Source organism: Humulus lupulus, chromosome X (genome assembly GCF_963169125.1).
Source record: "Humulus lupulus chromosome X, drHumLupu1.1, whole genome shotgun sequence".
Classification (NCBI taxonomy): domain Eukaryota; kingdom Viridiplantae; phylum Streptophyta; class Magnoliopsida; order Rosales; family Cannabaceae; genus Humulus; species Humulus lupulus.
The window spans coordinates 204,231,052-204,242,958 of NC_084802.1; positions in this window are offsets into that span (position 1 = coordinate 204,231,052).

Here is an 11,907-nt window from a genome sequence, read left to right on the forward strand (position 1 = left end):
GAGAACCATTGATCATAAAAGAGAATCTCGGGGTGCTAACACAGTCCATGATTAAGGACACAAACTTCACAGGGAAACCTAAAGCCATCATCATCTCTTGAAGGAAATCCCAATCTAAAGTTTCATAACCTTTCTGTAAATCTATTTTGAACATACAAGCAGATTTAGCCCTTCGCCTATCATAACCCCGAACCAAATCTTGACACACCATGATATTATGAACTATTTTCCTTCCTTGAACAAAGCCACTTTGATTGGCTGATATAATGCTAGGAAGGATGTTTCGGAGGCGAGAACAGATCAATTCGGTGGCAACTTTATAGATCACATTGCAACAAGCAATAGGTCTATAATCACTAATTGATTAGGACAAACCTTTTTGGGGATTAAAGTAATGGTTGTGGTAGTAATTTCCTTAAGAAGCTTCCTAGAGTGAAGAAAAGAAAGGATAGTAGTAGTTAGTTCTTTTCTAGTGATATCCCAAGTGTCTTTGAAGAAGCCACTGCTAAAACCATCAATTCCAAGAGCCTTGTCATTTGGAATAGAAAACAGAGCATTTTTCACTTCTTCAGGAGAGTAATCCATCAATAACCAGGCAGCTTGATTAGGACTCACCAGCGGACCCTCTTGAACAATACTGTTATGAACCCGGGATCTTGTATTCATTTTGGACCCTAATAAATGTTCATAAAAACCCAGGAATGCTCGAATAACCTCATTCTGCTTAGTAACCCAAGTTCCAATAATATTTCTAACCGAATAAATGGTATTTTGCAATCTCCTCTGTTTGATACTAGCATGAAAATTTTTGGTGTTGTCATCACCATAAGCAAGCCACTTTACCTTGGCTTTTTATCTTAAAAAATTCAGGTACTGCTTGTGGATCTCGGCATAATGAGTCCTAGCTTGAATTTTCTGAGCGATAAGATCTCCATTACCCGGTTGGTCCCTTAAAGCCACTTAAATAGAACTTAAAGCTTTAAAAGCTTTAGTATCCTAAAAACCAAGGTCACCTTTCTCTTGCTGATTTAAACTCCTGAGTCCACATTTTAGATGCCCGAGTTTGTTGAAAAGTCTGTACATTGGAGAGCCTTCAACATTCTCAAGCCACCCATTTTGAACAATACTAGTAAAATCCTTCAAAGATCTCCAATAGTTGAAATACCTGAAAGGTTTCTAATTATCATGAATATTTAGATAGATGGAAAGAAGGCCTGGTGAATGATCGAACACACCCTCGGGAAGAAAACTAACTTCAGCCGTGGGAAAAGTATCCAACCAAGCATTATTAGCCAGAACCCGATCCGGCTTTGCACACATCCGATCTTTCCCCTCTTGTTTATTATTCCAAGTAAAGTATGAACCGTTATACTTAACATCTTCTAGACCACAGTCCCAAACACAAGTCTGAAACGGCACCATTTCAGTGCCATTGCCACGATAACCCAGCCTCTTTTCAGTAGACAAAACAGTGTTAAAATCACCACAAATAATCCACAGAATCTTTGTGCCTTGAGCAATGAGTCCAAGATCATTCCAAAGCTGTTGTCGACCATTACTATCATTCAGAGCATAGACTACTGTAACAGCAAACTGTATTCCTCGCTTCGACTTAATCCAGCAGTGAATAAATTGACTAATACCTCCTTTTATATCAACCTCATAGCTATTTAGATTCCAAGCTATAATAATTTGTCCTTTAGGATGATGAGCAAGATTAGAAGTAAAGCACCAACCGTGAAACATATATATTATATGTTTAATATAATATTAAGTTTAAGTTTAATTATTCATTTATTTAAGTTTAAATCATGTTTACAATTTACCATTAAATATAAGAATATTTTGTTAAATATAAGAATATTCTGTTAAAGTTAATGAAAAAAAGAATAAAAAACCGTTAAAACCAAGAATTTCTATTATCTACATACTTATTATATAGAAGATATATCTTCTATATATAAGAAGTGTGTAGATAACAAATAATTTTTTATTTTAACTGTTTATTTTGTTAACTTTAATAGAATATTATAAATATTTAATCGAAAATACTTTTAAAATAAACTAAAAATAAATATTTATTAATCATATCAATATAAATTCAAATATTATAAAATATCATTATTATAATTAGATATTTATTAATTATATTAATATAAATTCAAATATTATAAAATATCATTAATATAATAATATATAATACAAAACCAGGTATTTATTAATTATATTAAATAAATTCAAATATTATAAAATATCATTATTATAATAATATATAATACAAGACAAGATGTTTAATAATATATTAATATAAATTCAAATGTTTTAAATATTATTATTATAAAAATATATTGCATATAATATATAATCCTAAATTTTTATAAAATTTTGCTAGAATAAATATTTAGTAATTATATTAATATAAATTCAAATATTATAAAATATCATTATTATAATAATATTTAATACAAAACTAGATATTTAATAATTATATTAATATAAATTAACATATTATAAAATATTATTATTACAATAATATATAATACATTATAAATACATTATATATAAGTGTCATATGTGTATAAATAGTATGACTGTGTAACTATATATGAAATTAGAATAACATTTATCTTCTATCAAGAATAAAAAAATTTATTCTCCAATCATTGAGGTGTGACATGAATGATATCATGAATGTTTGTACCTTAAATATGGTAGTTTGTGATCTAAAATGTTATTGTATTTTTTTTAAAAAAAAAACTATAAATAATGTTTTGGTTTAATTTTTATTTTAATATATTTATGTCATTCTTTTATATATAATATTTTTTATTTATTTAAAATTTATATGAAAATCATAAATACTTAATAAAAATAATTAGTAAATTTTCTAAATAAAACTAAGCAAACGTGATGAAAAGAAAAATGTGAAAAAAAGCAACAAAAAAGAGAAACTCAACATACCAAGTCTATTAATTTTCACGTATCAGCAATATCACAATTTATATTATTTATTTTCCTAACAAATTAAAAAGTGGCTTCAACATATGATGTGAAGATTGTGACTTCTTTCCTCAACCAATCAAAAGATTAGTAAAATGGCAGCTCACAGTAGTCTGCACTTTTTAGTTGCATCTACGTTTTCTCCAGTTGCATCTGCATGGACACCAGCAATTCATAACATAATAACAAATTGTTGTTAGTTACTGTTAGTTTTCTGTTTGGCTCTTTAGTTCTTGTATCTTGACCCTATATATAGTTTTATGCCTGATCAATCTAGAATAATTTAATTTCTGAGAGTTTTAGCTGAGAGTAAGAATTGTATTGTAATACTCAAGTGAGAGAGTGTTTCAAGAGAAGTTGGATGAGTATTGTTGTAATCTTGAGAGCTTGGAGGGCGTAATCTAGTTTCAGATATAATAGATTTGACTTAGGCATTGCTGCCTAGCCTTGGATGTAGGATCAACTAAACTGCTTGTATCTGAACCAAGTATTCTTGGAGTTCTTTCTTTTGTGTTTTACTTTTGATTATTTTGGGTTTGTTTAATTGTCTATTACTTGTTCTTCTTTGTTGTTATTTTTTGTGCACTGTATTGGCTGTGTTGTGCAGGTCCTAATCCCCAACAACTGGTATCAGAGCCAAGTTAGAGTGGCTTCATTCTTCACCATCTTCGGCTGTGATTTCTCCAAGAAAGATCAAGAACTTCGAAGTACTTTTGCAATTGAGAACTTGTTCGCTGGCCAGGAGCAATTCTCTTCAACATTGTCGACTTCCAAGTTTGAGGTGGAGAAATTTGATGGCAAGAATGATTTCAGTCTATGGCGTCCAAAGATGATGGCTCATATGGGTAATCTTGGATGTGAAGAAGCCCTACAAGAAGAAAGTAAGATGGCTATGTTGGAAAACAAGGCAGAGGTGTTGAAAAAGGCAAAGAACACAATCATTCTGAGTTTCAATGATCAAGTTTTGAGGAAAGTAATCAAAGAAGAAACAGCTCATGATATGTGGAAGAAGTTAGAACAGTTGTACATGACCAAGGCTTTACCAAATCGAATCTATCTCAAACAAAGATTCTATGGATTCAAGATGGAGGAATCCAAGTCTATTGATGATAATATAGACGACTTCACCAAGCAAATTTCAGATTTGGAGTCAATTGATGTAAAGATTGAAGAAGATGATCAAGCAATTTTTTTATTGAACTCACTCCCGAAGGCCTATGATAATCTGAGGGACACTTTGATGTATGGTAAAGATACAATGTCACTGCAAGAAGTGATTGGTGCTGCATACTCAAAGGAATTAGATCTGAATTAATGCTAATGTTAAGATGTCAAGATCTCAAGCCGAAAGTCTAAATGTGAGAGGAAGACCCGAGAGAAAAGATGGCGACAGCCATAGAAATGGAAAGATCAGGGGGAGATCAAGATCCAAGTCAATACCAAGGAGAACTTGCTGGATTTGTAACCAAGAAGGTCACTTCAGATGAAACTGTCCACAAGAAGAAATGAAGGACAAAAGCAAGGCAATAAAGATGAAGCTCATGTCACAGATGAATCTATGGATGTTGATGTTCTGACTGTGTCAACCAGTGATCCTAAGGATAAATGGATTATGGATTCTTGGTGTACATTTCACATGTCACCAAGAAAAGATCGGTTCTTTGATCTAAAAGAAGAAAGTACAGGGCAAATGTTGATGGGAAATAATAACACATGCATAATTCAAGGAATTGGTTCTGTCAAGATCAAATTGAGAGATGGCACCATAAAGGTACTTTCTAATGTTAGATTTATACCTGAACTAAAAAAAAATAATTGTTGTCTCTTGGTGTTTTAAATTCCAAAGGCTATAGCTACAAAGCTGAAGGTGGAGTCTTGAGAGTATCCAAAGGTACAATGGTGTTTATGAGAGGTGGGCTAAGACAAGGACTTTACATACTACAAGGAGAGACCATAACTGGGTCTGTTGGAGTTTCAACTGGGTCTGCTAGAGATTCAACTATAGAACCTAATACCACATAATTATGGCACAAACGACTTGGGCACATGAGTCACAAGGGAATGGTAGAACTTGGCAAGCAAGGTTTCTTGAACTCTAAATATATTTCAGACTTACAATTTTGTGAAACTTGTGTCGTAGGAAAAGCTCACAGGTTTAAATTTTCAAGTTCAACTCATAAAACCAAAGGAATATTCGAATACATTCATTCAAATTTATGGGGTTCATCCCAAGTTCCACTATCTTTAGGTAAAGCACAATATTTCCTTTCTATTATTGATGACTATTCTAGGAAAGTTTGGATCTATTTTCTTAGAACTAAGGATGATGCTTTTTGAAGGTTTAGAGAATGGAAAATTATGGTAGAAAATCAAACCACGAAGAAAGTTAAGAAACTTAGAACTGACAATGGTTTGAAATTTTGTAATGCTGAGTTTGATTCTTATTGCACTGAAAATGGCATTGTTCGGCAACATACGGTTAAGAACACCCCTTAGCAAAATGGTCTTGCTGAGAGAATGAACAGAACAATTAGGAATAAGGTTAGATGCATGCTAGTTGATTCAGGGTTTCCAAAAACATTTTGGGCAGAGGCAGCTGCTACTGTTTGCTACCTCATTAATAGGTCACCTTCATCTGCATTAGATTGTAAGGTTCCTGAACATTTTTGGTCCGGTCATAAACCAAGTTACAATCACCTGAAACATTTTGGTTGTATAGGTTATGTTCATATTAGTCAAGGGAAGTTTAATCCTAGGTCTATGAAGGGTGTATTTCTTGGTTATCCAAGTGGTGTCAAGGGTTATAAACTTTGGTTAATAGATGAGAAAAATTGCATTATCAGTCGTGATGTTATATTCAATGAGCACTGCTTTTATAAAACTAACATGAAATTTAGTGATCAAGCCTGCTCTAAACAAGCTGAGCAGAAAGATACTATGCAGATTGAATTGAGAGAAACATCACAGAATGAGAATCAAGGTGGAGTTCAGGAGAGTGAACTTGGAGATGCATCTGGAAGTGATGCAGATGGCACTAAAGCTGATGATAGAGATACTCAAGCTTCACATTATCTCTTGGCTAGAGATAGAGTAAGGAGACAGATCAGACCTCCTGAAAGATTTGCACATGCTGATCTTACTGCTTTTGCCCTTAGTGTAGCTGATTTACTAGAGCTACATGAGCCTATTTGCTACAAGGAAGCCAAGAATAGTGTTGAATGGGGTAAATGGAATAAGGCTATGAAAGAAGAGATGGAGTCTTTATCCAAGAATGAGACATGGATTCTGGTGGATAAACCTAAGAACAAAAGAGTAATAGGGTGCAAATGGGTTGACAAGAAAAAACCAGGGATTGAAGGAGTTGAGCTACCTCGATTCAAGGCAAGGTTGGTGGCAAAAGGCTTTTCTGAAGTTGAAGGGATAGACTATCATGAAGTGTTTGCTCCTATTGTCAAACACACTTCTATAAGAATTATATTGGCTATCACTGCAGTTCAGAATTTAGAATTGGATCAACTTGATGTGAAGACAACATTTCTTCATGGTAATCTTGATGAAGAAATACACATGCAACAACTTGAAGGATTCATACAACCAGGGATGGAAGAGAAGGTGTGCTTTCTGAAGAAATCTCTATATGGTTTGAAATAGTCACCAAGACAATGGTACTTCAGATTTGATGATTTTATGCTAAGACAGAAGTTTCAAAGATCAAAGTTTGATAGTTGTGTTTACTTCAAAGTTCTTGAAGATGGAAGCTACATCTACTTATTAATTTATGTGGATTACATGCTTATTGCATGTAAACACAGATCAGAAATGGAAAGGCTCAAGGAGATGATAGGTTCAAGAATTTGATATGAAGCAATTGGGGGCAGCTGTCAAGATTTTGGGAATAGAGATATCTAGAGACAAAATTGAGGGCATGTTGAGATGTCTCAAGAAGGTAGTGGGAATGTTTGATCAAAAGGAAGCCAGATCTGTCAACACTCCCATTGTATCCCACTTTAAGCTCAAGTCTCTTACAGAAGAAGAAGCGTCTTTTGAAGAAAAAAAGATGAAAGGAGTTCCTTATGCTAATGTTGTTGGTAGCATTATGTATGCTATGGTATCAACAAGGCCAAATTTAGCATATGGAGTTGGTTTGGTTAGTAGGTTTATGAGCAAACCAAGCTTGGAACATTGGAAAGCTGTGAAATGGTTACTAAGGTACATGAAGGGCACTACAAATCTATAGATTTTGTACACAAAGTCTGACCAGAATCAATTTGAAGATATGGGGTGTTGTGACTCAAATTTTGCTGGAGATTATGATAAAAGAAGATCTTTATCTGGGTATGTTTTCACTGTTGGAGGGAATGTTGTAAGCTGGAAGTCTAATTTACAACATGTTGTGGCTCTCTCATCAACTGAAGCATAATACATAGCTCTCACATAAGCAGTTAAAGAAGCTCTTTGGTTAAAAGGGATGATGAGTGAACTGGGATTTAGACAAGATCATGTGATTGTACATTGTGATTCACAAAGTGTAATACATCTGTCTAAGAGTACTGTGCTTCATGAAAACACATAGATGTTAAGCTCTATTTTTCTCAGGGATATTGTCTCAAAACAACTTGTCAAGATTGTGAAGATATCCACTGAGATCAACCCAGCTGATATGATGACTAAGGTCATATCCGTGAGCAAGTTCACTGCAGCCTTGAACTTGGTTGGCATCAAGATGGGAATCCCTTAGAGCTAAAGCTAAGACAGTTGTTATCCAATAAATTAGCATTTGTGACGTGGCGAATAATCTCTTGACACGTGGCTAAGACCTGAAGCGTCTGCTAGAGTATCGACTAGGAGACACACCAGAAGTAGGACAAGCCTATCTTTACCACGACCAGTCTGGTCGGTGGTTCCGCTGGCAAAGCACCATTTATGGGAAGATCTTTGTGGATCCCGAATTTATCTCATGCAATCTTCTGAATATCCCACTATTCAGGGGATAATATCTGTAACAATATTTTGTAACCCTCCTTGAGCCTATAAATAGCAGGATATAGCTCAAGGGAAGGGGACTTTTGGCTGCTGAATCATAGAGATATAGAATTTCTCCTAGTAAACTTGTATTGTTTTATGTGAAGTGCTGAAACTCATTGAACCCAAGTTCTCTGATCACATTTCTGATTTCATATCAATATAATTCTAAGTGGACGTAGGTCATTACCAGATCCTGGGGCCGAACCACTATAAATTACTGTGTTTTCTTTACTTTCGTCATTACATTATTCTCTTTACATTCGTCCATATCATTCATATTTTGACTCCGTGCCAGTTGGCCAAATCGTGGGTCAACATTCTGGTGCTTTCATTGAGAGGACGATTCATTGCTGTTAAGAAAACTGATGGCGAAAGCAGGAAGGAAAGCTGGCCAGACTGCCGCCGCTGCACCGTCGAATCCACCACCTCCTCCTCCACCCGCAAGCATGGCGGAAGATGAGCCGCAACTATATTTTGAAGAGGAGGAAATGGACGATGCGACGCTGAAGAGCACCCTGGGCGCGTTGCAAGAAGAATTGGCTAGTCTAAGGGCCAATCAAGAGACTGTCGCAGAAGTTATGGCGCGACAGCAGCAGGAGCTTGATCGTCAGCGGGCGGAGTTGAGCGAGAAACAAGCAGAGGTGGACCGCCGCCAGACTGAGGCCATGGCAGCCCTCGAAGCAACCCTGCTGTTGGCAAGAAATCAGGCCGCACCTGCCTCGCAGCCTAACCATCCTGAGAATGGGCCATCTCAGAAGGGTCCCAATCCTAGCCCACCGATCCATCCTTCAAGTCCGCAAAGGCCCGAACAGCCTCAGATGCCCCATGACGAAGTCCCACTGGACCCCGAGGCAGATCCACCATCCCAGGCTGCTCGGGGTAATCCCCCGCAGCAAAGGTAGAATAGGGCCGAGCGTCAGCCCCGTAGTCCTAGGTGCCATGAGAATGATGGGCCAAACCAAGCGAACAGAGGTCACCACCCTCCTGGTAACAGGAGGGACTTGGAACTAGGCTCTGCGGTCCGTGGACCCCCGCGGCATAATGATGCACAGGGACACCGCGACCAGCGCAGGCCACCCTCTAACGCTCGGGGCATTTCTGCCAGAGACGGTCACAGAGGGAACAGTCAGTCTCATCACAGCCAGTCAAGGTTCAGAGATGGCCATGGGTACAATGAGGCTCACTCAGGCAAGGGCAATGCTGATGGGAGAAATGGAAATAGAGGTAAAAGCAGGAGCCATATACCTCAAGGTGATCAACCAAATAGACAAGATGCTGGGGGGCAACCCAAACAAAATAATGTCTTCAACCGGCTCGGAGGTAGCGAGCAACGGAGAAGAGAGGAGGACCTGAGAGATGTACTCAACGATCGACGAGAAAGGCACGGCGAAAACATCCCCCCAGCCACGGAGGCCACCACAATTCCTGCCGCAGTGCAAGCCCAGATAGACGCACTCAATCAGGCTGTGCAGCAGTTGGTCGGAGGAAGGACTTCTTACATCGATCACGACAGGAGGAAAGGTACTCCTTTCGTCCAAAGGATAGCTAATGCCGAAACTCCCAGCAAGTTCAAAATGCCTACGCTCCCGAAATTTGATGGATATGGGGACCCAGTCTCGCATGTGAATAAATTTGAGATTCAGATGGACATTCAGAAGGTGTCCGAAGATGCTCGGTGCAGGATCTTCCCTGCAACACTTTCTGAAGTAGCACAGGAGTGGTTCTTTAAGTTCCCACCTGCAAGCATAGTTTCCTGGGAGATGTTCGTAAGGGAGTTCTACGGACAGTTCTACGCGGGCCGTGTGCACCCAACCGAAGCAAACCAGCTGGTCGAAATCCGCCAGCAGGACGGAGAGTCAGTGAAGGATTACGTCCAGCGATTTATGAGGGCGGCGGCTGGAGCAAAAACAGTAGGAGACGAAGGCAAGATGATGGCCATTACCGCAGGGGTAAAGCGTTGCTCTCCCCTCTAGAAGAGTCTCCGAAAGGAAGGAGTTAAAACGACCCAAGAGTTCTTGGATCGAGCCGATCGTTACATAAAACTCGAGGAAGCCATTGCTGATGATGGGAAACCCTCGAACAAGGGTAAAAAGGCCACCGAACCTTCCAAAGCCACCAATGGTTCCAAACCTGATGGCAACGACAAAGGCCATAAAAACGGCAACGGTAATGGCAAAAATGATGGGAAACGGCCATATAACGAGCCTTCCACCTCCGACAATAAACGAGCCAAGGGTAATCGTTATGAACCTAGGTTCACGAACTACACTGCTCTCATCGAGTCTCAGGGAGAGGTTTACCAGGCCACAAGCTCTAGTGTGCCTTACAAGAAACCTGGGCCCATTCGAAAAGACATTTCGAAAAGAGACACCACCAAGTTCTGTCGTTACCATAACGACTACGGACATGACACTAATGAATGCAACCAGTTAAAAGACGAAATCGAGTTCCTTATTAAACAAGGACACTTGAGAAGGTACGTACGGGCCTCGGGAACTTCCCAACGAGAAGCTCCAGGTGGCAACGAGCAGGCGTCCACACGCCAACGCTCGCCACCATTACAGCCTGCCCCCGTAGCCGGAACACTCTTAACCATCTGTGGAGGCCCGCACCTCGCGGGAAATAGCGAAAAGGCTAGAGAACGATATGCTCGGACTCTACGTCATGACCAGGACATCGAGATGATGACTGTGGAGGACCATGCGCCGAAAAAGGCTCACTCAGAGGAGTACGGGATAACCTTCTCTGAGGGCGATGCCCAACACGTCTGGTTCCCACATTCTGATCCGCTGGTCGTGGATATCCAGATGGCCAATATGATGGTAAAAAGAGTATTGGTCGATACAGGAAGTTCAGTGAACATCCTGTATAAGTCAACACTGGAACGCATGAAGTTGTCCGTAAAAGACGTGGAGCCCTGCAATCAAACCATATACGGCTTCTCTGGAGAAGGACTCGCACCAGCCGGAATGATCAAACTCCCAGTAACAACGGGTACAGCGCCTGCCTCAAGGACATTACTCGCCACTTTTGTAGTGGTCGATTGTCCTTCAGCATATAACACCGTTATTGGAAGGCCCATAATGGTTGAGCTGAGGGCCATCATCTCCATGTGGCACCTAACCATGAAGTTCCCCACGGACGCAGGGGTAGGATGCGTCTTGGGAAACCAAAGGGAAGCCAGGGAGTGATATAACGCCTCGATCACAAAGGCAAAAAATGGAGCTTCGAGGAGCGCTACCCCAGACCGATTGCAGATGACAGAAGACAGACAAGCCCAATCAGGTGGTAACGTCACCAAATAGGGTGTTGCCCAAAGTGAGGATATAGATTTGGATCCTTGCTTTGGGGATTTTGAAGAAAATGTTGGACCCATCGAGGACCTGGAAGAGGTCCAACTCGATGAAAAAGACCCAACCAGAGTCGTAAGGGTTGGGAAGAATTTAGAGCCTACCACAAAGCAGGCGCTGGTGAGATTCTTGCAAGAGAACCAGGAAGTTTTCGCCTGGTCGCATAAAGACATGGTTGGGATAGACCCTGCAGTAATCAGCCATGTCCTGAACATAAACAAAGCCTTTCCACCGGTGCAACAAAAAAGAAGGCTGCTCGATAAAGACAGATCAAAAGCCTTAAAAGAAGAAGTCGAAAGACTTAAAGAAAATGGGTTCATCAGGGTGGCGTTTTATCCCTCGTGGGTCTCAAATCCGGTGCTGGTCCCCAAGCCTAACGGCAAGTGGCGGACCTGTGTGGATTTTACAGACCTCAATAAAGCCTGCCCAAAAGACTGCTTCCCACTCCCGAGGATCGACCAGCTAGTCGATGCAACTACGGGACATGAGATCCTCTCGTTCATGGACGCGTATTCGGGTTACAACCAGATCA